Raw genomic sequence first — 22,518 nt, 5'->3', positions numbered from 1 at the left:
TCTGAATTTAAAAGTTTTCTGGGGAAATCATGACCTTCTTTCTCCATTTATTGACTATTCCTATATAGGAGCAAACATAAAAGAGTTTGATGTCATAAGATTGATCACATTTCAGTAACCTTGGTCCATCTCAGAATGATGGTGCCCTCAGAAGTAAGAAACTCATTTTTCTTTTTTTTATTTAAGTATTTAAGTGAATCTGAATTTATGATTGGATTTTAAAAATAGTGGGGTGCCTGGGTGGCTCAGTTGGTTAAGCGTCTGCTTTCAGCTCAGGACATGATCTCAGGGTCCTGGGATCGAGCCCTGCATTGGGCTTCCTGCTCAGCGGGGAGTCTGCTTCTCCATCTTTTTCTCCCTCAGCTTGTGCTCTCTCTCTCTCAAATAAATAAATCTTTTTTTTAAAAAAAGAACATTCTGGGGCACCTGGGTGGCTCAGTCATTGGGCGTCTGCCTTCGGCTCAGGTCATGATCCCAGAGTCCTGGGATCGAGCCCTGCATCGGGCTCCCTGCTCTGCCGGGAGCCTGCTTCTCCCTCCCCCACTCCCCCTGCTTGTGTTCCCTCTCTTGCTATGTCTCTCTCTGTCAGATAAATAAAATCTTAAAAAAAAAAAAGAACATTCTTTGATATAACTAGGAACAACTTAAACCTATTCCATCCTTAAGAATTACTGCAGAATGCACACTTCTCCAAAATATATAAGGTTAGGTTTTTTTGTTTTTGTTTTACAACTCTGGAAGACAATGTACAATGTGGTACTCTTCAGTTACATTAGTGAAGCCCTTTTTATACTTTTACACATGCTTAAACATTTTGTTTTGTAACAAAAATAATCAGTTTCATTGAAAAAAGTCAGTCTGCCCCCTAGAAATGTTTTGTGTGATAAAATAAATAGGATTTCATTATTCTCCCAACTAAAACTTCAAGTTCAAATAAAATACGTATTTTCGGAAGTTCAAAGTATATCAGGTGCACAATCTCAATGCCAGAGAGAACTCTGAATTAATTCCTCATAGAAAGCAATCATATAATTCCAAGTCAGTATATAATCACGTCACTGCAGGATTACTGTATATGCTCACATCTATGTTAAATGAATTGCTTTTTCAGTTTCCTAATGGACTAGTGGTCCAACAACTTAAATGGGCTGCAAAACTACCTCAGTTCAAGCCATGCAATTCTTTATAGGCTTCTCTGACTTGAGGGATTCAATTATCTTAATTATACCTACTGAAATTAACTGGACTTCCATATGTGGTTTCTCAACCCCTAATCGTTGTTGGAAGAGTGGAAATGTATTGAGGAAATTTAACTCAAAATTGGAGCTGGGAAAACATGAAGGGAAGGCTTTCACATCTTACTACCTACCACTCCTCCTGGCTTGCTTCCTCCAGTAGGAGGGAAGATATTCTCTCAGCCCAGCCAACAGCAAGCTGCCCTCACCGGCAGCCAATGAAAGAGGCTGCCACCACTTCAAACTCTCATTTTCCTCCAGTGAACTTTTGTTCAAAACATACCTCCCAGCTGGGTGCCTGGGTGGCTCAGTCAGTTAACTGACTTTGGCTCAGGTCATGATCTGGGGTCTCGAGATTGAGCCCTGTGTTGGGCTCTGCTCTCAGCGGGGAGGCTGTTCCTCCCTCTCCTTCTGCCCCTCCCCCCTGGCTTGTGTGTGCGCTCTCCCTCTCTCTCTCTCTCTCAAATAAATAAAATCTTAAAAAACAAAACAAATCCCTCCAAACTTTCTCCTTACCTCTGTAGAAGGACCTCTCCCACTTTGTTGCCAGGACTTGCCTGTGGTTGGCCATAGTTTGCTCGTCCTGAATTGCAGTTTTTCTGCTCTTCCCCCAAAACACTCTCTTTTCCTGGCTGAATCGCTTACCTTTTTCTTTTAAAAAGGTTGACAGAGGCCTTACAAAGTGCTCTTTATTAGAGCTGTTGGAAACTACTCCCTTTTTTCAGTAATTAGTGTTTTTCTGGCTCCCTAGCTAATGCTTGCTTATTTATTTATTTATTTATTTATTTATTTATTTATTTATTTATTTATTTATTTTAGGTAGGTAGGAAGTAAACTTGTTTCTGCTTTAACTTTCTGGTTGGACAGGGTTCCAGGTCACTCTCTCTTAATTTGTGTTCCAGGAAACTTGTAGGTTTCCACTTAGCTTCAGATGAGACCCTGAAAAATTCATACATTTACCTTTGCTGAATAAATATTTCTGCTTGGGGTGTGGGGAGATTCTTGAGTTGATTAATATTTATCAGATATAATATTAATGTGCATTTCCTATGGCAAACTCTTCCATCCCTTCAAAGATAACGTTCTTTCTCATCTCTTTTATATTTTGGTCTTTTTCTATGTATAACTTTTTTTTTTAAAGATTTTTTAAAATTTATTTATTTTGACAGAGAGAGTGAGCACAAGCAGGGGGAGTGACAAGCAGAGGGAGAGGGAGAAGCAGGCTCCAGATGTGGGACTCAATCCCAGGACCCTGGGATCATGACCTGAGCCAAAGACAGTTACTTAACCAACTGAGCCACCCAGGGGCCCATAACTTTATTTTTTGAATATAATGGAATGTATATTTGATATTTAAACTTATGAATTGACATTGAACTGGGGTTTTCACTGTAAAATGAAAAATTCTGAATATCTCTGTTTTATGGCCCTCTAAAACTGAATTTCTATTTCTCAGTGTTTGTTTGGAACCAGATGTTAGAAAAGGTTCACAGAAGAGTGCCACCAGAAAAAGACATCTTTTTAAGATGTCTTTAGAAATTTCTTTTAGGCCTTTAGGGGCATCTGGGTGGCTCAGTCGTTAAGCATCTGCCTTCAGCTCAGATCATGATTCCGGGGTCCTGGGATCGAGCCCCACATCGGGCTCCCTGCTCAGCAGAAAGCCTGCTGCTCCCTTTCCCACTCCCCCCGGCTTGTGTTCCCTCTCTCGCTGTGTCTCTCTCTGTCAAATAAATAAATAAAATCTTTTTTAAAAAATTTCTTTTAGGCCTTTAAATTTCTCCTGAATTTGAGGGATCCCTAGACTATATAAAGAAGGATCTTCTGACACAATGGACCAGAAAACAGCTTCTTAAAAAAAAAATTAAGATCCAGAGTTTTAATTTAGGCCACAGAATTCAAGAAGTTATGAAGGGGTCCATTTTTAAAGTTCTATCAAAGCTTTGTGTTTTGTGACATACCTCTAAAAGTAATCTTCCTTCCCAAGGGTAATTAAGTTAAAAGAACATTCATGAAAGGGATGGTTTCCAAATTGGATGATTATATGCCCTTAAGGTGGGAAATAAATTCTGTATTTATAGAATCTTCCTGAAAACTCACAGCTCACCTAACTGTTGCAATCTTTGACCAGCCCAAATGTCTATATTGTTTTATCTGCTTTATTTTCTAGTTGAGCAGTCTTAAGATACTCTGAGAGGACCTACCTATAGGTTCAATCTGAAAGTTGGGTTGTTTTATAAATCATTGTGTTAAATAATGGGACTCTGCATCTTTATCAGATTGTCAGAGCCTGGAGATAGCCATTTCATTGCAAAAGGTTTTAAAACCTGCTTAGGTTCTGAGCTGGCCCCTAATCAGGCAGGGTTCTACAGGCCATCTGTCCCTAGGGCACCTACAAAGTTGAAACCTGGAGAAGCTACTTCACTGACTCCTGGAGAGCAGAGAGTATGGGAGGTTTACCCAGTTGTAAGGCTCTACTTCCCTTTCAAGGTCCTTACTTCTGATCTGGAGTCCTACTGCTTGTCCGGCTGGATGATCTCCTTTTTTTTTTTTTTTTAATAGACCTTATTTTTTAGATCACTTTTAGATTCACAAGAAAATTGAATGGAAAGGACAGAGTCCCCATATACCCCCTTCCCCCACATGTACAACCTTCCCCATGATCAGTATCCTGCACCAGATTGGTACATTTGTTACAATTGATGAACTTACATTGACACAACATTATCAGTCAAAATCCATAGTTTACAGGAGGGTTCACTCTTACGGTTGTACATTCTGTGGGTTTTGACAAATGTGTAATGATGTGTATTTCCCATTATGTATACAGAAAAGTTTCCCTGCCCTAAAAATACTCTGTGCTCCACTTACTCATCCTTCCGTCTCTCCTAACCCCTGGTGACCGCTAGTGTTTTTACTGTCTCCGTATTTTGCCTTTTCCACAATGTCATATAGTTGGAATAATTCAATAGGTAGCCTTTTCAGATTGGTTTCTTTCACCTAGTGATATGCATTTAGGTTCTTCCATGTCTTTTCATGGCTTGATAGCTCATTTCTTTATAGCACTGAATAATAATCCATGTCTGGATGTGCCACAGTTTATACATTCACCTACTGAACACATCTTGGTTGCTTCTAAGTTATGAATGAAGCTGCTGTAAACACTCATGTGCAGCTTTTTGTGTATACATGTCTTCAGCTCATTTGAGTAATTATCAGAGTATGATTGCTGGATTATACAGTAAAAGTATGTTTAGTTTTGTAGGAAATAGCCAAACTGTCTTCCAAAGTGGCTGTGCCATTTTGCATTCCCACCAACAATGAATAGGAGTTCCTGTTGCTCAACATCATCAACAGCATTTGGTGTTGTCAGTGTTTTTAATTTTGGCCATTCTAATAGGTGTGTAATGGTATCTCATTTTTTTTACATTTTTTTACCTCTTGCTTGTACATATTCTTTTTTTTTTTTTTTTAAGATTTTATTTATTTATGAGAGAGAGAATGAGAGAGAGAGAGCATATGAGAGGGGGGAGGGTCAGAGGGAGAAGCAGACTCCCTGCCGAGCAGGGAGCCCGATGTGGGACTCGATCCCGGGACTCCAGGATCATGACCTGAGCCGAAGGCAGTCGCTTAACCAACTGAGCCACCCAGGTGCCCCTTGCTTGTACATATTCTTGGTTCCTAATTGCTTCTCTACTTTTTCTTTTTTTTTTTCTTTTTTTTTTATTATTTATTTGGGAGAGAGAGTGCAAGAGAACACAAGCAGGGGGAGCAGCAGAGGCAGAGAGAAAAGCAGGCTGAGTAGGGAGCCTGATGCAGGAATAGATCTCAGGACCTTGGGATCATGACCTGAGCCGAAGGCAGACACTTAACCAACTGAGCCACCCAGGCGCCCCGCTTCTCTACTTTTTCTTACTGCTTAGCTTCTAGATAAGTTGTTCTCAAAGCGTGGTCTCCAGATCAACATCAGCACCACCTAGGAACTTATTAGAAATGAAGTATGGGGGGCGCCTAGGTAGCTCACAGTGGGTTAAATATCTGCTTTCGGCTCAGGTCATGATCCCAGGGTCCTGGGATGGAGCCCTGCATCGGGTTCCCTGCTCAACCAGGAGCCTGCTTCTCCAGCTTCCTCTGCCCCTCCCCCCCACTCCTGCTCTCTCTCTCTCAAATAAAGAAAGAAAGAAAGAAAGAAAGAAAGAAATGGAGTTTGGGGGCCTTGCCCAAACCTACTGAATGAAAGATCTGTATTTTAACAGCCTTCCAAGTGATTCTGACGCAAGCTAAAATTTGAAAACACTGTTCTAGACCTTCACTGTTCAACATGATAGCCTCCAGACGTATGTAATTACTGAACTCTTGGAATATGGCTAGAATGAATTAAGATATCTTATAAATGTAAAATACACCCCAGATTTTGAAAACTTAGTGTGAAAAAAAGAAAGAGTAAAATATCTCATTGGTAATTTTTATATTGACAACATTGAAATTAAAATATTTTGGATATATTGGGTTAAAGAAAATACATTATTAAAATTACTTTCACCTGTTTCTTTTTAGTTTTGACATAAGGTTACTAGAAAATTTTGAGTTATATTTGTAGCTCTCATTATATTTCTGTTAGACAGCATCATTCTAGACTGTGAGTCTGCAAACTATAGCCTAGGGGCTACATCTGGTCTACTGCCTGTTTTTATATGGCCCATGAGTTAAGAATGGTTTTAAATTTTTAAATGGTTGAAAATAAATTTTACGAAAGAATGATATTTCAGGACATGTGAAAATTATATGATATATAAGTTTCATTGTCCATAAATAAAGTTTTATTGGAATATGGGCACACTCATTTCTTTTTGTATTGTCTATGGTTGCTGTTCCTCTATAGCAGGAGAAAACTAGCTATGGCAAGAACCCTATGGCCTACAAGTATAAAATATTTACTATCTGGCCTTTTACAGAAAATATTGGCTAAACCCTATTCTAGACTATCAGCTTCCACATACTATCTAGGAGAGGACCCTACTTTTAACTTGCCCATGCTCTTTGTTCCCAAACTTTGCTTAGCTATTAGGCCCAACTCCTTGACCCCTACCAACCAAATCTCAGTGGTATTTTGGAGTTGCAAGATTTTGCACAGAAACTTTTTTTTTTTTTTTTTTTTGAGCCCGACACAGGGCTTGAACTCATGACCCTGAGATCAAGACCTGAGCTGATACCAAGAGTTAGATGCTTACCTGAATGAGCCACCCAGGTGCCCCCTGGAGTTAGAAGATTTGATCTATGCATTATTTAGGCTATAAAGAGGTAGGCCAAAGATGTTCTTGCCTTCCAAACTGCACAAGGAAGTATGAACCCAGCAAAAAGGAACAGATAAATGTTCAATAGCTTCTTTCTCCAAACACAGGGCCTTCCTTCTTTTATTTATTTATTTATTTATTTGGTTGGTTGGTTGGTTGGTTTATTATTTTATTTATTTATTTGAGAGAGAGAACGAGTGGAGGTGGGGGAAGGAGCAGAGGGAGAGAAAGAAGCAGACTCCCTGCTGAGCAGGGAGCCCGATGTGGGGCTCGATCCCAGGACCTTGAGATCATGACCTGAGCCGAAGGCAGACTCTTAACTGACTGAGCCACCAGGTGCCCCATTCTTTTTTTTTTTTTTAAGATTATATTTATTTATCTGGGTGGGGGAGTGGGGCAGAGGGAGAGGGAGAGAGAATCTCAAGCCGATTCTGCACTGAGAGCAGACAAAAGTCGGACATTTAACTGACTGAGCCACCCAGGCACCTCTGGGGCCTTCCTTCTTCTTAAGGACAAGAGTACCCAGAATTGATAGTTCCATCAAGTTGAGAGGTAAGCTAAATTGAGGTAAGCAAATTGAGGACTAGTCCCTTTCTTTCATAACTCAGCAACACCTCTTGAATTAAAACTCTCACTCTTTCTGTGCAGCTTATGCCTACTCTCAGCCAGTTTAGCTGGCTTCTGCAGCACCTTGTTCTGCCAGATATATTGTGGAAATCATTATGATGGTTTTTTCCACTCCAGTGAAGCAGACGTCTGGATCCCTTTGTGAGCCTCTTGATCCTTATTCCCTACCACCCGCACCAATATGCAACCAAAGTCTTGTTGGCTCAATGAATCTTTATGGTCTCATTTTATAGGATCCCCAAAGAAGAGAAGTATGGCTGTGGTTTCCAGAATGTTAATTGATAACAGTTCTTGGCAGTAGTGCTCTTCCTGGCTTTCCCTCTTTAACCTGCTCCTTCCACGCATAATAATATCATTCCTTAGATTGGTACCAGTCTGGAGTTTCTCTCTCGCTCTTTCTTTCTCTCCCTCCCTCTTTCTCTTTTTCTGTCTCTCCCCTTTTACCCCCACACCCACAGGCCCTTCATTCCTTTTTTCCTTGCTCTACTGATAATACCTAGGACTACTTAACTTTCTCTAATATAAGCTAGTTTGTTGCAAACTCCCTGAACATTGTAATGATGTGAATATTCATGATTAAAAGGGGCCTCACATTGGGGCGCCTGGGTGGCTCAGTCGTTGGGCGTCTGCCTTCGGCTCAGGTCATGATCCCAGGGTCCTGGGATCGAGCCCCGCATCGGGCTCCCTGCTCAGCGGGAAGCCTGCTTCTCCCTCTCCCGCTCCCCCTGCTTGTGTTCCCTCTCTCGCTGTGTCTCTGTCAAAGAAATAAATAAATCTTTAAAAAAAATAATAAATAAATAAAAGGGGCCTCACTGAGAGGTGTTGCTCCCCATTTCAACCATATTTCATTGTCAAAGTTAAGGAGAGGTCTTGCATCTCTGTTCATTTAAGAACTCTGCCCTGGGCAGTTGTCTTTAGATTCTATAGTTGAGTTGAATTTACACCCTAGGCTGGGAGTGGGAAGAGGCAGGAACCCTTTCACATAGGTAAACCCTAAACAGACCTGGCTTTTCCAGTTGAGCTCATCTTAAATATTGGGCACCAAGAGGGAAATTTCTCAGGGGTTTCTCTTGGAAAATAAGCTGGGGGATCAAGTGGCCTAGTGTTTTCTTCCAGCTCTTCTCCAGATGATCTCCAGATGTCTGGCCTTTACCTTGTCTGGGCTTCACTTTTCTCTGTAAAATAAAGGGTCTGAGAAGTCAACCTGTAAAGTTCCTTCCAACTCTAAATTGTTCTGGTTTAGAACGTAGAAAAGTTCAAGTTAGTAGAACCATGGAATTAAAGAATTTTTGATCCGGAAGTGCCATTGGGGATCATTTGGCCCGATCCTCAAAATGTCCAGATGAGAAACCTGAGGCTCAGAAGAGTGCATCACAGAGCTGGTGGTGCCAGAGGATTGCCTCTCCAAGAAAGGGACGTTTGTTTGCAACTCTCAGTCTGTAGTAAGGCATCATCTTATAATTATTTACTCATGTAATCATCATCATTGGCCACTGAGGTAATTTGCTACTACCCAGGGTAATGCTGCAGCCACATTAGTACTGTTTGTTTGTTTTTAGTATTGTTTTTTTATTTTTTTATTTTTTTAATTTTTTTTTTTTTTTTTAAGATTTTATTTATTTGCGAGAGAGAGAATGAGAGACAGAGAGCATGAGAGGGGGGAGGGTCAGAGGGAGAAGCAGACTCCCTGCTGAGCAGGGAGCCTGATGTGGGACTCGATCCCGGGACTCCAGGATCATGACCTGAGCCGAAGGCAGTCGCTTAACCAACTGAGCCACCCAGGCGCCCTAGTATTGTTTTTTTAAAGAGATAAAATTTAAGTTTTTTGAGACCAAGATGTTATTTATTTATTTAGAGAGCGTGCGCACTCGAGTGGGGTGGGGGGACAGAGGGAGAGAAAGAGAGAGAATCTGAAGCAGACTCCCTGCTGAGTGCGGAGCTTGATCCCACGACCCAGAGCCGAAATCAAGGGTTGGATGATCAATCGACTGAGCCACCCTGGTGCCCCAAAATCAAAATTTTAAAGCTTATATGGCAAATATTTTACTTGCAGAAAATTTCGTATTTTACCTATATGTTTTGGCATCATGTAGATCAGACTCCTTGACTAGTAGGTATTTCCTCATAAATTTAGAAGCAACCATCCTAGGTTTGCCCCAGTTTCTTTGGTGGGAAGAACATAATATACAATAATGCTTTTTTTTCACTGTCCTTCATCTTTTTCTCTCTCTATACATACCTATATACATCTTTTTCTCTATATATACATACTTATAACTAACACACTCTAGGACTCCCTGACAATAAAAAGTAGCTCTGCAACATACGAATGCTGGGGACCTTTGGAATAAGACACCAGTTTTGTATGTGTGGCCATAGCCATATAAATTTTGGGAATCAAACAAATTTTGAGAACTAAGTTCTGTGTCAGTCATCTTGTTCTGACCTACCACTGTAATTCTTTTTTGTGTCATAAGCAACCTGGCTGGCTTCAGCCATCAGCTGAATAGTTTCATCTATGCAAATGGTTCTTACACCTCAGCCTATCTCAGAACTTCCTAGAGGGTGTGCTAAAAAACAAAATGGCCCCACTCCTAGAGTCTCCAATTAAATAGATCTGGGGTGTGGCCCCATAATTTGCATTTTCAAAAACAAGTCCAGGGGCACCTGGGTGGCTCAGTTGGTTAGGCAGCTGCCTTTGGCCCAGGTCATGATCCCAGGGTCATGGGATGGAGCCCCGCATTGGGCTCCTGCTCCATGGGGAGTCTGCTTCTCCCTCTCCCTCTGCCCCTCCTGCCACTTGTGTGCTCTCTTTCACTCTCTCTTTCTCTCTCTCTCTCTCTGTCAAATAAATAAATAAAATCTTTTAAAAAACTACAACAACAGCAAAACAAATCCAAGGGTGGTGCTGATTCCTCTGGTCTCAGGACTATAGTTTGAGAACTACTGCTCTGCCTATGCCTTTCGGCCAAGAGCTTGCAAGTGAATACTGAATGGTGAATTCCGTGAATGATGTAGGTGATGGTGAGTTTGGTTGCCGTTATTTTTTGGTCCCTGTGAGCCAGGCCAAGAACAACTTTACCATTCTGTTATCACGTTAAAGGCTAGCTGAGATTCGGGATTCTCAGAGCTTTTGACAGGGAAGTTTGAGATTATCTGGGCCATCCCCTGTCTTTGCACAGAAAATATATTTTTTCCCTCTTACCCCAAGACACAGAGTGATTTGTCTTGTCCATGATTACATAGCTGTTAACTGTAGCACCAGGACCAGAACCTTGACCCCCAGCTTCCCGTGCTTTCCATTACAATGAAATTAACATTGATGGTGACTGCTTCCTCTTTGCTTTCCGAACAACTTTCTCAGCAAAGGTCTACCTGGTTTCAAATGGACATTTTCCAGTGGTCGTTTGGCTGAAAGGATTAGAACTTCCCCTGAATGTCACTCCTCTTCAACCACAATGTGTCCTCATAATGCCAGTCAGCTATTTTTCAGTATGTTCAAAGTGTAAGATGAGAGAGTGTGGACATAGCAATGCGAATTTGTCTATACTTTTATTTTTTTTAAGATTTTATTTATTTATTTCACAGAGAAAGAGACAGCAAGAGAGGGAACACAAGCAGGGGGAGTGGGAGAGGGAGAAGCAGGCTTCCTGCCAAGCAGGGAGCCTGATGCGGGGCTCGATCCCAGGACCCTGGGATCATGACCTGAGCCAAAGGCAGACGCTTAACGACTGAGCCACCCAGGTGCCCCTATACTTTTATTTGTTTTTTTTTTTTAATTTTATTTATTTGAGAGAGAGAGCAAGAGAGTGAGAGCGAGCATGAGCAAGGGGGAGGGGTAGAGGGAGAAGCAGAGTCCCTGCCGAGCAGGGAGCCTGACGTGGGGCTTGATCCCAGGACCCTGAGATCACGACCCGAGCCCGAGGCAGACGCTTAACCAACTGAGTGAGTCACCTAGGCACCCCGTCTATACTTTTAGAAAACAAGTGTATTTGTCACTAAATATTATCTTCATATTGAAAAAACAAACTGTTATGTAACTTACCTCTTCTGGTCTAAGTATAAGAAGCTAGGGAATATCCTGAAGGAACTTGTTCATCTGGTAGTAAAGTCAATAAAGATTTTGATCGCATAGATTCCAACTTGAATTATGCAACAAGATTGCTGGCTAGAAATAGAAGACCAGACTTAGCCTCCTGCCTATCACAAGAATTTCTTCTACCTTCTACATCTTAAACACAGAGAAGCCTGACTTCCTATAGCCTTTCAATTAAGAGCATGGGCTATTCTGTCCTCACAGCAGTCATGGTAACTACATAACCAGAAGTCTAACTATTTCATAACTGTGTTGTGGATAATTTTTTTTGAAGATATATTTATTTATTTGAGAGAGAGAGAGAGTAGGGGTGAGGGGAAGACAGAGATACAGTGAAAATCTTAAGCAGACTCCTTGCTGAGCGCAGAGCCCGACACTGGGTTTGCTGTCCTGACCCTGAGATCATGACCTGAGCCAAGAGTAGGACGCTCAACCAACTGGGCCATCCAGGTGCCCCATGGATGAATTTTTAAGCAGCCCTCTCTGCAACTCTCCACTCCCGAGAGGAGGGGGCATAGCTTTGAGGCTGAATAGAATTGGATGGAATAGGGATGAAGAATAGACCTAAAGGCTTCATATGTGGGGACAATATGGTTAAGAGTGGAGTCTCCCACCTGTTTTTTGTTTTTGTTTTTAGATTTGCTGGAGATCATACTTTTTATTTTATTTTTTCCCCAAGCAAGTTCTCAAAAAACTGGTTAAGGACTCAGAATTGTTTCTCTCCATGGAAATCTTTAGTAAAAAGTGAAATATTTATGCGATCTGAAGAGAAACCAGAGTATGGAGATCATACTTTCTTTCTTTCTTTTTTTTTAAGATTTTATTTATTTATTTGACAGAGAGACACAGCGAGAGAGGGAACACAAACAGGGGGAGTGAGAGAGGGAGAAGCAGGCTTCCCGCCAAGCAGGGAGCCTGATGCGGGGCTCGATCCCAGGACCCTGGGATCATGACCCGAGCTGAAGGCAGACGCTTAACGACTGAGCCACCCAGGCACCCCGAGATCATACTTTCTAATGCGGTACCGATCAATGGTGAGAACCTTACATTAATGCTCACAAGAGCCATTTGAGAGCACTAAGCCATGAGTATGACTCTGAAACATACTTTCTTATAAACTGTTGGGTTTTTTGTCCCCACTAAATGTATCTGCATATAACATAAAAAACAACTGTTTGATTTAGGAAACCTAGTTAGATTTAGTAGAAGAACAAAAATAAGAATCTCTTGAACTGAAAATCAAAGTCAATGATTTGGTATTATAACAGTAGCATAGACCAAGACACTGGTATCAAAACTTTCCACTTTTTTTTTTTTTAAAGGAGAACATTCTTCTTCTCTCCATGTTTTTATTCTCCTTCTTTGTCCCTGAAACTTTTCCACTTTTTAATGGGTTGATATTTTACTGACATAACTAACTAACTTTATTTTTGTCAGTTGACTAAATTTTACCAATTATGGAGCTGTTTTGGTGTTGTACAGATAAAATCCCCCAATAAATAGTAGTTGGAGGGGACTTGGGTGGTCTGGTCTTGTCTGGTCCTATGTATGGTTTTTGTACTTCTCTAAATGAAGAGGAAGGAGGATTCCATCTGATTAGCCCTGGTGGGAAGCTGTATTCTGTACTAGTCAGAGATGCTACATGATCTTCAAAAGGAGTTACAGGGATTGTGGTGATGTGGTTTGCAGGTCACCTCACTGGATATTAAGATCAAACCATGCCTGGAGAGTTCGACTGTTTCTGTTTACCCAGTACTCCCAGGCTCATAAACCCCCCATCTTGATTATTTATTTTTCGTTGTTTGAGTTTTCTTTTTGGTTTTAGGAAAATGTCAAACGTTGAGGGAAGGGGTGTTGCTTGGGTCATGACTTTAACATATTCTTTGACCAGTGCATTATCAGAAAACCTTTTCAGGAATTCTTCATGCTGGGAGCAGTTACTAAAAAAAACCCAACTTAAAAAAATATATACATTTTATGTTAATTTTCACTTCTTAAATATTTTTTTTCAGTTTGCAAAGATAATACTGCTTGTGGAGAGGTTAAACAATATAGAATAGGTTAAAGAAAAAAGAAAAAGTCCCTAGAAATCCCACCATGCTGTCAAAGACTTCAGTGTCTCTCTTCCATGTATATGTGTATGCACATGCAGGAGCATAATGGAAAGCACATGCCATAACTAATTTTCCTCCCCACATCACAAATAGAAACATTGGGGCATAATTTAACATGGTAGTGGTAGATATTAAATGGTGCTCAAAGATTTTTAGTTTTAATTTCCGTCCTGACAGTTGTGAAATTATAGTTATATAGATGAGTTCACGCACTATCATATTCATGTACATCTTTGTGTGTCTGTCTCTATTACATTTAGGGTGGTTATAAAAATTTCCCCCCTTTGGGGGCTTCTGATTATTACATTGGGTTTTTTTGGAAAATATTGTAAGGGGTGCTTGGGTGGCAGTTGTTAAGCATCTGCCTTTGGCTGAGGTCATGATCCTAGGGTGCTGGGATCTAGCCTCGCATTGGGCTCCCCGCTCTGGTTAGTGGGAAGCCTGCTTCTCCCTCTCCCACTCCCCCTGCTTGTGTTCCCTCTCTCACTGTCTCTCTCTCTCTCTGTCAAATAAATAAATAATATCTTTTAAAAAATTTTTTTAAAAAGGAAAATATTATAAAAGAGATGGGGGATACATTGTGATGTGTACCTGCCATTTTCAACAGGCAACATTTTAGGGAGACCTATCTGTAGACTTAGAAGGAGATTATGTATATATAATATATAATATACTATATAATAATATATATGATATAACATATATATATTATATATTCCCTGATGCAAATGTTCTATAATTTATAATCTTCCAACTTGTATTTGATTGTAAAAGTAATATATGCTTGCTTTTTAAGATTTTATTTATTTATTTGACAGAGAGAGACACAGCGAGAGAGGGAACACAAGCAGGGGGAGTGGGAGAGGGAGAAGCAGGCTTCCTGCAGAGCAGAGAGCCCGACGTGGGGCCCGATCCCAGGACCCTGGGATCATGACCTGAGCCGAAGGCAGATGCTTAATGACTGAGCCACCCAGGTGCCCCAATGCTTGCTTTAAAGCATTTTAAACCACTACAGAGCAACTGAGGAATTACTGAACTCTACATCTGAAACTAATGATGTACTACTATATGTTGGGTAATTGAATTTAAATAAAAAAAATAAAATAAACCACTGCAGAAACGTACGAAGTAAAATGTAAGTTTCTTCCCCCTATTTTCTCCACTCCCTTCTAAGAGTATCTACTATTAATATTTGGTATGTATCCTTCCAGACTTTTTTACTTTTGGTACAAACAGAAGTAAGCAATATGGTTTTTATTCTATTTTTATTTTTTAGATTTATTTATTTATTTAAGAGAGAGAGAGCATGAGTGGGGTGAAGGGCAGAGGGAGAAACAGACTTCCTGCTGAGCAGGGAGTCCACTGTGGGGCTTGATCCCGGGACCCCGGGATCACGACCTGAGCTGAAGGCAGACGCTTAACCAACTGAGCCACCCAAGTGCCCCAGCAATATGGTTTTTAACTTTTTTTACAAAAATGAGTATAATATGGTTCTGCAACACTCTTTTCAACCAACAGTATACCATGATACATTATCAAAGTATGTATTTTTTTTAGAAATGGGGATTGGGACAGAGAGAGAATGTTAAGCAGGCTCCATGCCCAGCACGGAGCGGGACGTGGGGCTCCATCTCACGACCCTCAGTTCATGACCTGAGCTGAAACCAAGAGTAGGACACTTAACTGACTGCACCACCCAGGCGCACCCAAAGTATGTTTTTTTTTAAATGACTGCATAGTATTCCAGTGGTATGGACCTATCTTCTTCTTCTTTTTTTTTTAAGATTATGTTTATTTATTTGAGAGAGAGAGAGAGAGAGAGCATGAGCAGGGCAGAGAGGAGCAGAGGGAGAGGGAGAAGCAATCTCCCCACTGAGCAGGGAACCTGACCTGGGGCTCGATCCCAGGGCCCTGGGACCACGACCCCAGCAGAAGGCAGATGCCCAACTGACTGAACCACCCAGGTGCCCCAGACCTATATTTTATTAACACTTAGGGTTTTTTCCCCAATTTTTACCTATTATTTTTGTTCACTTGTCTTATGAAGAGTAAGTTCATTTAATATGTTGATACATGAGACAAAATGCCCTCCAGGGCAGTTATGCTATTTTATATCTTTACCGAAAGTGCTGAGAAGACCTATTATCTGGACATCATATATATTTTTTTTTCATCAATTTGATGAACAATAAGTACAATCTCCTTGTTGGTTTTATTTATATTTCTTTAATTGCTAAAGAAGTTAAACATATTCTCATATGTCTATTGACCGTTCAGCTTTTCTTTTATAAACTGTCCATTCTTATGCTCATTTTCCAATAGAAGTAATTGACTTTCTATTATTAATTTGTAAAAGTTCTTTCTATGTTGGAGAAATCGGTTATCTATCATAAGAGTTGCCAGTATTTTCCCAATGTATTTGTCTTTTAACCTTGTTTATAGTAATCTTTTTCCATACAGAATATACAAAAGTTGCTTCTGTTTGTGTGTTTTATGTGTGTAGTCAAATTTATCAGTCTTTTCCTTTTGGGTTCCAGGGCTTCATATCAAGCCTATAAAAATTCCTCATTACCCCAAGATTATACAAAGTACTACCATATTTTCTTTCTAGAACTATCATGCTTCCATGCTTCTACATTTAATTCTTTAATCCATCTGGAATTCATTTTGGCATAAACTGTGAGGTATGGGTCTAACTTTATTTTTTTCCCATATAGTTAGCCACTTGTTCTAACAGTCTTTATTGAACAATCCATCTTGCCCCCACTGATTTTAACCGTCTAATTTAGTGTATACTAATTTCCCAAATACACTTGAGTCTACTTTTGGATTCCATTGTGTTCCCTTGATCTGTCATCTATTCCCGTGCCGATAACACATTGTTTTAATTTCTGTAGCTTAAAGATATTTTTTTTAAAGATTTTATTTATTTATTTGAGAGAGAGAATGGAAGAGAGAGCACAAGAGGGGGGAGGGTCAGAGGGAGAAGCAGACTCCCCGCTGAGCAGGGAGCCTGATGCGGGACTCGATCCTGGGACTCCAGGATCATGACCTGAGCCGAAGGCAGTCGCTTAACCAACTGAGCCACCCAGGCGCCCTAAAGATATTTTCTAATATCTGGTAGGATTACTCCTTTAAAAATATTTTTATTTTCACAAGTTTTTTTTTAAGATTTATTTATTTGAGAGCGAGAGAGAGCAGTGGGGAGGGGCAGAGGGAGAGGGAGAGAGAGAATTTTTTTTTTAAGATTTATTTATTTGAGAGCAAGAGAGAGATTGAGCAGGAGGGGCAGAGGAGAAGGGAGAGAGAATCTGAAGCAGACTCCATAATGAGCACCTGACCAACACAGGGCTCAGTGTCACGATCCTGAGATCATGATCTGAGCCAAAATCAAGAGTCAGACGCTTAACTGACTGAGCCACCCAGGTGCCCCTAAAGTTAACCATTTTAAAGTGAACAATTCAGTGGCATTTAGTACATTCACATTGTTGTACAACCATTACTTCTATCTGGTTCCAAAACATTTTCATATTCCGAAAAGGAAACGTCATATCCACTAAGCAGTTTTCCCATTCCCCGGCAACACACAAATTTTTTTGAAGATTTATTTGTTCATTTTAGAGAAAGAGGGTGGAGCTGAGCACAGAGCCCCATGTCAGGCTCAATCCAACCACCCTGAGATCATGACCTGAGCAGAAAATCAAGAGTCGACGCTTAACCGACTGAGCCACCCAGGTGCCCCTGCACACGAATTTTTAACACAAAAAATTGTACTTTTATTATAAAATCACAGGCTTCAGATCCACCATGTATTAAGGAAGATTAAAATTCAAGTCCAAGTTCAGTATTCTAGAGAAGCCTTTCCTGATTAAGACCATTCCCCAGCATGCCTCTGTATCCCCCATGCTTGCTTCTGCATCCCCAGTAGCCCAAGACTTAACTTGGATTCTTTTAATCTACTGCTAAATTGCTTTGTGATTTTTCTCAAGCATCTGCGACTTGTGTTATGTCTGCTCAACAACCTTGTAAACCTGCTACTTTTTTCCCTCCAGCCCACCCTCATAACATCTGGCACTAGCTTTACACAGTCACGGGCTCATTAAATTATTGTTGACTGATTGTTATCAAACTTCCCTATTGGACTCAGTGGGGTGTCAGGAGACTGCCTGGAGTGTGATTTAAATGGGAATTAAGAGGGGATTCAACACACAGTGTTTTACTTTCAGGTAATGTACTACTCGCTGCCATTTATTAAGTGCCTATTAATTGTCCTGTCATACACATTGCCTCATTGAAAATTCTTTTTTTTTTTTAAAGATTTTATTTATTTATTTGACAGAGAGAGACACAGTGAGAGAGGGAACACAAGCAGGGGGAGTGGGAGAGGGAGAAGCAGGCTTCCCGCCGAGCAGGGAGCCCGATGTGGGACTCGATCCCAGGACCCTGGGATCATGACCCGAGCCGAAGGCAGACGCTTAACGACTGAGCCACCCAGGCGCCCCGCCTCATTGAAAATTCTTAACAATCTTCTGGGGTTGAGGTTTTCTGATGATATTCACTGAGGTTAAGTAGTTTGCCTAAAGTCTCTGGGCTTAATGTCAGATCCAAGCTTTGAACCCAGGTTGGGTTCTAAATAGCACCCTCTACCATGCTTCATTGTCCATGTCGTCTGTCCGACAAGGGCTACCCATCACGTTATCCCGTTCGTGCTTTTACTCTCATTGTTATAGTCAGATTTGCCCTGAGGGAATATCTAAGTCCTCCTGCTGAAGTGTAAGATGAAATACTCACGAAGCACCAAAGAATCATTGCATCTCTCACAACCTTACTTCATGCCCTGGCCCAGCTGTCAAGGATCAAGTTCATTCCTTGCTTTATAATGTTCTGTGTTCTGGATGGGGTCCCGTGCCGGCTAGCCCAGGTGTCATAACTGTCACCTTGGCTAGAGCTGGAGCTGGTACGTGGAGTTGAAGCCAGGCGCAGCCCCCACCACAAGGATGGGAGACATCATTTTCCTAAAGGGGACAATCCCAGTGGGTGCCTGGAAGTTCCATCTTGTCCCAGTCTTCCCACAGGTGACATCTCCCTCTTTACTTCTAGAAAATGTGCGAAGCTCGGGGATGTCAGAGAGCACTTTGGAGAAATTTAGTGTAAATGAAATCAGAAACATATGGATTGGCTTTACTGCAGAGGAGACTCACATTTTAAAGTAGGACGGAAAATATATGGGACAAAGGACCAGATGGGCTTTTAAGTACGGCATGGCAGGGTTGGGATATTTCAGCAAATTCTAATCTGTTGGGCACCCCAGCCCAGCCTGCCCCTCACAGCTGCAGAAAGACAGCCACCTCTGGGATGGGGGAGTTCTGGATCTGTGTTCTCGGAGGACAGAGGCCCTGCATTTGGAAGTGGAAGGCATGGACTCGTGGTGCAGCAATGCCTTTTAGCAGCTCTTGTGACCTTTGTGACTGGACAAAACACTTGGTCCTTGTAGATTTCTTCATCTGTTTAAAAAAAGGAGGGGCTTATTGAATGACAGCATATTTGCTGCCCACTTGTATGGCTTTGTGATATCATGGTTCCAATTTGCGATAACCTATTAAGCCATTATCATCATTTAGATGCATAATAAAGACTTTAGAGAGATAATAAGTCATGATAGTGAACAACTTAGGTCAAGTGGACTGACAATTTTTTAAAATTGCTATAAGACCTCTCCCTCAAGGGGATGTTAGATAAGAACTCACATCAATTACTATTTTTATTAAATGACCATTTCTCAGCCCGGATTCCTAGGTGACCTAGTCATCCATTTAGTAATCACAGGACCCGGTTCTCCATGCTGAGGGTGAGTGTGCTCTGGGTAGTGAGGGTACGTCTAGAGCACCAGGGATAGTGATGAGCTAAAAGCCCTTAATGCTGGAGGGAAGCTTAGGAATCATTAATTCCAATTTCCTCCTTTTCCATATAAACAGAATGAGGCCCAGAGAGACAAGGCAATTTGCTGGGGCTCAACCTCAGCTTTTGGTTCTTAAACTCTAGTGATGTGATAAAAGAATACATGAGGGGCGCCTGGGTGGCTCAGTTGGTTAAGCAGCTGCCTTCGGCTCAGGTCATGATCCCAGGGTTCTGGGATCGAGCCCCATGTCAGGCTCCTTGCTCAGCAGGGAGCCTCCTTCTCCCCTGCCTGCCGTTCCCCCTGCTTGTGCTTGCTCTCTGTCTCTCTCTCTCTCTCTCAGTCTGGTTCTCTCTGTGTCAAATAAATAAATAAAATCTTAAAAAAAAAAAAAAAGAATACATGAAAATAAACTAATTGAAGAATGCTTTGAAAACATTATCAAATAGGTCACTTTGCACCCATTTTTCTTCTGATCTCAGGGAATGCAGAGATAGCTGATGCCTGATTGGTAAGTTAGGGAAGACGTGGCTCCCACAAAATCGTCATCAGCCCTCTTGACAGCTTCCAGTTGTCTCCCTTGCATGGAGGCATTTCTCAGATCTCAAGCTTTTGATAACAAGGAGTTAGAACTGGTCATCTACAGTGAGCCACGGGCCTGGGTAGCTCCAAATGTCTCTTCCCCATCCTCTCACCCTGGGAGATATGAAGGCTGATTTCATTCCCAGAGGAATGACTAAGTGATCCTTGGACTCAGATCAGCATAGGGATAAGTACTATTAATATGTTCATGGTTATTTCTGTAAGCCTCAAAAACATCCCTGGCCAGGCAAGAGATAGGATGATAATGGAAAAACCATTGTCAAGTTATAAGAAACCCGCACCCTGAAATGGGTCTTGTCCTAATTGGGAAATCGAGACCAACCCTCTTGACTTACAATGGTTTTGGCTGCATTTTTGCTGCTCTTTTCTGTCTGGGGGACTTCTTGACCCTTGAGGTGCAGCTCTCTACCTGGTGCCGCACCTGTTGCTGTCCAGTTTCCCAGCCTGGATTCCTGCTCCCTGACACTTGATTTCTCAGACTATGCTTGGTCTGTCTACCCAAACTCTGCTTCCTGCTTTTTTCTGTCTGCCCTAGGACCTCTGGATTTGACGTCTTGCTTGCCTAACCCATGGGTCATTCATGCCTGCTCCTTCCATCCTTTACTCTCTACTCAGGATATGAGTTTTTGTTCCCACCACTGACTGAGCTGCCTTCCCTACTTGCCCCTAACTGACACCTTTTACCACGGAGCCTCGTCACTACTCCATTTCTGGGGTGACTCTTCCCTGCCACACCCTCGTCTGACATTCTCCATGCCTAAGCTCCAAATGGACAAGAACGTGAGACAACTATTTGCCAGGTACCCTGCCTTCATTATCATCCCCCAGGGTCATGTGATGCCCCTACTGGGCTGTGGCTGCAGGACCTTGCCTCTCTCTCATGGCCTGTATCCCCTCCACAAGAGCAAATTATCAACGGGAGAGTTTCAGACCAGTTGTCTTGAGTGCAGCAAAGCTCTTCAGTCCTCCCAACTCTCCTGGACCCCATGCTCGGCATGGGGGAAAACAGAACCCGGAGGATTCTTCTCCCAAGCCATCCACAACGGCACCAAGAGGAGCAAAAGCATAATAAGCCATGTGGTACAATTAGAACAATATTTAAACTTCCCCCCACCATGACTCTCTTTGCTTTGCAGAAGCAGAATGTTTCAATGTCAAGATGTCTCTGAGAGGGCACCAGCTAGAGGGTTATTGTAAGAACCTGAGATGGAGGGCGCCTGGGTGGCTCAGTTGGTTAAGCGACTGCCTTCGGCTCAGGTCATGATCCTGGAGTCCTGGGATCGAGTCCCACAATAAAAATCTTTAAAAAAAAAAAACAAAAAAAAAAAACCTGAGATGGAAGGACAAGAACCTGAGCTGGAGACATGGCAGTAGTGTAAGCATGAAGGAAAAGCAAGAGACAGCTATTTTCATGAGAAGGAGCAACAGGACTTGGCGACTACGTGGACGTAGGGAATAGAGAGAAGGATCAATCAATGCCAAGGCCGTTGTTGGAACTGACCCAACTAACTGGTCTAAAATCTAACACTTTGTATCTCTAAGCCAGTTCTTCCTCTTTCTCCCCATTTAATTCAGTAGATCTAACACTCCCTTCACTCTCCACCTTTGAAGTTTTGAAAGGTCTTTGACTCTATCCACAAGGTCTTCCTTAAATCCAGTATACTACCAATCCTGCTGATGTTTCCTTTAGAATGTTTCTTCAAATCCACCCCCTCCTTTTATTCCTAGTGCTCCCACACTGACTTAGGGTCCCAGAGCATCCAGCCAGGACTTAACTCAGTTCTTTTGTCAGTCTCCCTGCTTCAATCCATGCCACACTCAGCTGCCACATAACCTTTCCAAAACACCGCTTTAAGCATGCTACCTCACTGGAAAAAAAAAAATATGCCCATGACTTCTGTTGTGTGGGAAATCATCTTACTGCAGTGGTAGCCTCCAAGTTCATGATCAGGTGAGCTGTCCCTAAGGTCGCAGAATAAAAAAGATCATGCTCAACGCTCAAATCACATTGTTTATTAAGTCGAATTAAAACACACAGCAAGGGGGCACCTGGGTGGCTCAGTCATTAAGTGTCTGCCTTCGGCTCAGGTCATGATCCCGGGGTCCTGGGATTGAGCCCCGCATCGGGCTCCCGGCTCAGTGGGAAGCCTGCTTCTCCCTCTCCCACTCCCCCTGCTTGTATTCCCTCTCTTGCTGTGTCTCCCTCTGCCAAAACAAATAAATAAACAATCTTAAAAACACACACACACACACAGCAAGAAACAAGGGGAAAGAGATGGGGCTACTTTATCAACTTAGGGTAGGGTACAAGCAGGATGGAAGGAACACACTACCTGAATTTGGGGTATGCAATGTTTATGTATTCTGGATTTCTCTCTGCATCAGGCTTCTCTGCTGAAATTACAAGGACCAGAGTTGACATTCAAGGAAGGGGACCCACAGACGGAAGGTGCCCTGGGCCGGTGGCAGTCATATGAACGAGTATGCAGGGGCCATAGCTGTAACTTGCTAATTAGCCTCCTAAGCAGCCATGAGTATACTTGTATATCTTGGGCAGAGTACACAGGGAACATACCAGAATAGATGTCACCAAAGTGTCATATGAAAACCTCATGAATATTGAGTGCCTTGTACATTTAGTCTATCCTGAAAATTA

The 22,518-nt window shown here is 41.9% G+C and overlaps 1 non-coding gene across 1 annotated transcript; it reads right to left on the bottom strand.

The window, feature by feature from the left end:
• Nucleotides 1–11,914: 11,914 nt before the first annotated feature.
• Nucleotides 11,915–12,031, bottom strand: LOC118536012 (U5 spliceosomal RNA). Its single transcript, XR_004917463.2, has one exon. It is a non-coding gene; the product is annotated as a U5 spliceosomal RNA (small nuclear RNA).
• Nucleotides 12,032–22,518: the final 10,487 nt, after the last annotated feature.

Source organism: Halichoerus grypus, chromosome 2 (assembly GCF_964656455.1).
Source record: "Halichoerus grypus chromosome 2, mHalGry1.hap1.1, whole genome shotgun sequence".
Lineage (NCBI taxonomy): Eukaryota > Metazoa > Chordata > Mammalia > Carnivora > Phocidae > Halichoerus > Halichoerus grypus.
This window is presented reverse-complemented; position numbering and strand designations above follow the sequence as displayed.